The 6,000-nt window shown below is 35.8% G+C and overlaps 1 long non-coding RNA gene across 1 annotated transcript in view; it reads right to left on the bottom strand.

Annotated features, from left to right (window-relative positions):
- Positions 1-958: 958 nt before the first annotated feature.
- Positions 959-6,000, bottom strand: part of LOC118170128 — a 28,974-nt gene continuing 23,932 nt past the window's right edge. The window contains exon 3 of the long non-coding RNA XR_004752503.1: positions 959-1,398. This is a non-coding gene — a long non-coding RNA (uncharacterized LOC118170128). The remainder of the gene's footprint in view (positions 1,399-6,000) is intronic.

Genomic DNA, 6,000 nt, shown 5'->3' with positions numbered 1-6,000 from the left:
ACTACTGATGAATAACCACAATCAGATAAAGCAACCTACAGAAAGGTAAACAAAAATCTAAAAAAGTAAACAATACTTTGTGTTTGGGTGGAAAAAAAATGAGTAGTGTTTCATTTAACTCCTGTTCCATCACCCTAAGCCCTTGGCTCTCACTCACCCTTTGGAATACAATACTCCTTCAGTAGAGTTTTATGGTTTTATGTTTACCATAAACAGTTCAGAAGCATTAAAAGCTTTTCTTTTTACTACCAATGGATTACTGATCCCCTAATCTTTAAAAAAAAAAAGTTGAACTTCAATATGTACTTTATTTGTTTTCATCCTAGGACTTCAGAATAAATGGCCTTTTGTGAATGCCTTGTTGGAACTGTCTCTCAAAGTCCCTTAGTGCAAGCCAGTGTCACACTAAGTGTGATATAACTAAAGACAGCTAAGATAGATTTAAAAAAAGGTACCAAAGCCTCCACATTGAACTTACTCCTATACTAGTAATGTCAATAAGATTCCTACAACATTGGCCAGGTGAATACAAAGCACTTCAAAGATTTCAGGTACAGTATCTACTGTATAGCAAAGAAAACTGCTGAAAATACAAAGTGAAGCAACCATCTCCTCAAACTCCGCTTATATTTTAAAACATGTTATGAGAGAACTTGAACTGCAACTCTTACCATAGAAGACATCATCCTGAACCTTTAAGATGAATAAGGATAATGAATGCTGTTGTTTGAAAGACAGTACTGCAGTATTTACTAGACTCACCAGGCTAGTTGCTAGGTCTTCACTTTCAGGTTCACCTGCAAGAATAGTTTATTCACTACAGCTTTTCAATATCGTTATTTTTGATACAAGCATATACCTTAAAGTAGCTCACACAATGCTCTTTTTGAAAAGTCTCATCAGTTTATAGCTAAAGTGTTTCACTTCCCACTCTAAAGTTACCACTTCTTTTCCCTACTTTCCATCAACAGATTTAACTGTATTTAGTATATGTATACATATTTGAAGGATACTAAACTGTACAAACCCCAGAGTAACTGCAAAGAATTAATAAAGTTATGTTAACTTTATAAGATTTCCTTAGCAATCAGCCTTAAAAGCACAAGAGACATTCTACCACGTTACAGGCACGTGCAGCAGGTCGTGTTCCCAATCGAGGATTAGTTTTCAACTAACTTTCTTGCTTTATTTCCACTTTACATTAGTGCTGTCCCCTCACTGCGCTAAAAGCATGTTTATACTAATGAGCGATGAGTACATTTACATTAGCAATAGCATTAGTTTCATAATATTGCCATACTTTTTCTTATTCCAATAAAAAGTTACTTAAAAGAATCAGTGGAGCACGGGTCTTCAAAGTCAAATTCTTTCCTTCCCTTCTGTTAAATATCTAACAGCCTGCATTTAAAAAAAAAAAAAAAAAACTGAAAATCTATAATATAGGTAACATATGGTATGCATGGGAAAGTATTTTTCTATTACAATTATTTTTTTATGAGTTGCACTCTTCCCCTCCCCCAAAAAAAAGATATCAAGCCAAAATAAACCCAACTTGCATATTAATTATTAAGAAGTAACATAAATAAAGAGCCCCTTTTCCTTCTGCTGTTTTAGCACTATACTCTCGCCAGCCTGGGGAAATAAGGATAAAGATTGCTTTGTTTCATTTTAATACCAACAGAATCAGAAATGCAATATAAAGCAGATTTTTTTTTTTTAATGTAGATTTTGCAAATGAGATAATCACTTCTCTGTATTTGGGCCTGATTACTTATTCTCAAAATACTATATTGTTGTTCCGGGTGGAAAAAGTTTGAAGAATACTGTGTACTGACAACCATCTCTTTTGCAACAACAAAGATCCTATAGCAGCATCACACTACGTGCAAGTCACCAACTTCCAAGGTGCTGCTTGGAGTTACAAGTCCCTGAATCCTTACATCCATCTGTCCTATTCCTAAAGTTGATGTCAGCTAATTTGCTCTCACCAACAGCCCTAAACACATATGTTCTGTTGCCCAATGGCAAGGTACTCTCAAATTCCCTAACCCCAACAGTCTGTCAGAGTCCAAGTTTACAAGCCTTCAGGGCATGCTGCAGGGCTTATCTATTTATTCAGGCTTTCGCCTGAGGGGTTGGGCTGCAGAAGCAAAGAGAAGGTTGGCAAGTTCTTTATTTGCCAACTAGGTCAATTTTATATATTAATTTATGTACATGTGCCTAGAGATTCTGATGGGCACAGTTTATACAATAAAAAACAACTTGAGTCATATCCTAAATAGTGCTAAATAAGAGGAAAAAGCTCTACAGAATTCCATTATAGACACATTCCTGTAAAAACTAGCCAGGAACATAGGTACTACAAAACACAGGAGAGTTTGTCAGGCCCAAAAGGAGAAGGGGAAAAAAAAATTGGCTTCTCACAAGTTGAGATATACATGTAAAAATCTAGAGCCAATACAAGCATTTTACTAAGTACATGATCCTCTTTGGTACTATCATTTTTATTTTATTTTTTAAGTCTTTTGAATTATGACAGAACACAAAGGAGAAATTCTCCTAGTACAACCGGGCATAAGTTTGCAAAGTATTCAGAAGGGTTAGAGATACTGTAGTTCACTAAACTTGAGAGGAAATCAGGAGCTTCTATGAAAGAAGTACCCTGAAAAAGAGCACAAGATAGTACACTTTGTGGTGTTATACTGAAATAGTATAATCAATAGAAGAAATCAATTGGAAAGCGAAAGAGACTGCTGAATACTTTTCTAGCAAGTCTAAAGAGACTTTCCTGCAGGTGTTGCTTTGCCCCTTTCCCTGAGGAAATACAGACATGATATTAGATTGCCAAGTCTAGGGCACAACTTTGTGAGACAGTATTGTTTTAAAGAAAAACAAGAAAATGCATTTAAGGTGAAAAACATTAGTTCCACAAATGTGTTTGAAAGAAATGCAGGAAATCTTATGGCACTCATTTTCTATGTTGGTAAAACGATTTAAATTAGTGTGTTACTTGGCAACACCAAGAACCAGTAAAAAGACATTGCTTCAGTGGCAAACTTCCCCTAATTTGGGACTGTTCATGTCCCAGGCCAATATATTAAACAATATCAGAGCAATATTCAGAGGACCCAATAAAAGGCTTTAAGAAAATTTTAGAGATGCTAAGAGAAGCTTCAACCTCATAAAATTTTGCCGTACATTTGCAGTTTCTCAGAAAGAGTTCAAGTGAATCGTTCTGACTTGGGTGGCTATATTGCCCATTTTAAGAATTGCTTTGCACTGATGGAGATGCAAAGCAACAGAAATGCAGCTGAGGATTGTATCAAACGCTATAAAGTGATCAAGTACCAAGGGTTTATAAAAGAGCGAAAGGAACCTGAAGTCGTAAGACAAAGCTCATAAGTTCTTTAGAAATATATTCAAAGTAACGGAACAGCTTATCTGCCACAGACATTATTTCCAAAGGGAACACATGGCATAGTTGCACTCCTGTTGAGGAAAAGAGATGCAAGACTCAGACTTTCAAACATGCTCCAAGTATGAAGACATACATATGCCTTGATGATAGGCATATTCCAAGTACCTTCGAGAAACATTCACAGCAAGTAAACAGAAAACAGCACATACTGAGAATAATACAAGTAGGGCAGAACTCAGGAATTTAACCAGCTTTATAAGGATGGAAAATAAATGCAGTCACAAACATTTATGTAAAATGAAGATGGGTAATATGCTCAGCAGGTCGCATTTGAAAGCTTTCTCTTCCAGTATCTCAATTACAAGAACATTCCTGAGTATGATCTATCCTTTTTACAGAGGATATTGACAATATCAGTAGACCTTTAACTAACAAAAGTTTCCAACCTTCTCTAGTCTGCAGCTGGCTAATAAATTTGTGTTTTAGGTCATATTAAACCACTTTTTATGTAACAGAACCCATTCAGTAATGCCCTCCACTTTCAGGTATCCTTTTCCTTCATACATGAAGCATGCTTCAAAAGAGGCAGTGATCAGAACTAGGGGGGTTGGGAGACTCCTAATCAAAGTCTGTGGGCCTTTTCCCATTTGTCACCCTTGAGCTCAGAGTGACTTAGAGAGACCATTTTGCAATCTGTAGAGATACATGATAAAGTTCTTTAAGTACAAACAAACTTAGGATGAAGAACACCAAGATGACTTCAGGTTTCAAACTTATCTCCTAGCTCTGCTGCAGGATAAAGCAGCCCATAGCTCAGCTGCACAATCTGCTCTGTGCCTCTCAGTGTAAGTAGGGGAACAGGTGGATTCAAGCTGTATTGCCAGTTCAGGTACGAGTTGTGATAAAATGCTACGTAAGAGATCCTTACTGTGAACAATCATTTCATCGGGTTTAGGGCCAACTGCCCTGTATGTAATGCAAAAATTCCTAGGTGACAGATGAGGTTAATGATGTAAACTCAACTTCATATTCAAAATAAACTCAAGCCTGCTACAGCAGTTGCAAAGTACATCAAGTTTTCTCTGACAAATGCAAACATTTCATTCTGGTTTTAGCACTATATAAAGATTCAATAACGTTTATTGACATTATTGGTTTAAACCCTTATTTAACTATGACGACAAATTGAAATACATGATATCCTCTAGAGTCTCATTTTCATTAATATTTTCATTCAATATATTTGCATTCAATATTTTTATGAGACTAATTGGAAAGTATGCCTAATTTTACATAGAACTGAATAAGTTTGAAAATCAAAAGCCAGTTGCAGAAGTTACTTACTGTGAAGAATGCCCTATTTCACTTCAAACACTGTTCACCTTCAGCAGTAATGTCACTAAGCCACTAAGACTTAAGTATGAGTGCCTAATATCATGAGTTTGAGATTTTTTTGGTTATCTGTTTTCTTTACTCAGAACTTCTGACATAATTGTCATCAATACTGAAATGCTAGAAAGTGATTATATTATCCATTCAATGTGGTTGGAATGGAAAGAAAGGAAAAAGCTGTTTTTTCCAAGGTTTAGGAACATTAAGTCCTTAATCTGTCTACTTGTTTATCATGAGACCGCTCTGTCTTTGTTGGGGATGTGATACCACACATGACAGATGGCCTGCCAAAACCCTATCACGTTTGTTTCAATTATTTGTGAAAGCCTGTAGAGAAGGGAAGGACTACAATTATATGATGAAATCTAGAAGAACTACAAAACCAGGTACTGAACAACAGCAAGAATGACATGCTGAAGCAAATCGATATACATGCACAAGTTACCCTGAAACCACTCCCAAATATTCCACTGCAACAGAAACGATGAAAGTACAGAGCCAAATGAACATGATGCCAACCCAGATAGTTTCATTGTTCATTACGCCTGTTTTTCCCCAACCCTCCAAAGACACATACAGCTTGCTTTGCACAGTTTGTCCATAGAATTACAAGTGTAATATTATGAGGACATACATTAAAGATACACCTTCTAGTATAGTAATTATCTTTAAGTCTAATTGCAAAAGTACCAGGGCAAATTTGTAATGCGAAAGGAGATCAAACTACTTCCTAGATGTAAGGCAATGCTCAGAGTTGTGCTTTTGTTTCACTTAAGCCTTTCAAAAGGCTTTCTCTTGCTTAGTCAAGGAGCTGCCATGGAGGATGCATGCAGAATGGACATATGAAAGTTCTCTTTGGTTTCCACACATCTTATGCATCTGACACAAAATGTAAACACAAACAACGTGGTGCTACTTTAAGCAATTGAATAATAATAAGAAAAGAAAATGTAGTGAATATATTTATAAATGAAAGGATTTTTTAATTATTATTTTTGTTGAGCTAATAGGATTTTACCTTGTAGCTGCAGAAATTCAAGATATTTGAGGTAAGATTATTTGTTAGTTTATGAAATCTGTAATCTTATTGCAGACTTCACTTTTACCTGCTACCTCTCCCTTACTGGATTCAATTAATTATATTTATTACCTTTCTCAAGGTGCCAAAGCTTCTTATGAAGACATCAAAA

This window comes from Oxyura jamaicensis, chromosome 7 (assembly GCF_011077185.1).
Source record: "Oxyura jamaicensis isolate SHBP4307 breed ruddy duck chromosome 7, BPBGC_Ojam_1.0, whole genome shotgun sequence".
Taxonomy (NCBI): domain Eukaryota; kingdom Metazoa; phylum Chordata; class Aves; order Anseriformes; family Anatidae; genus Oxyura; species Oxyura jamaicensis.
The sequence above is the reverse complement of the archived record's forward strand: the minus strand, read 5'-3'. Positions and strand labels throughout refer to the sequence as shown.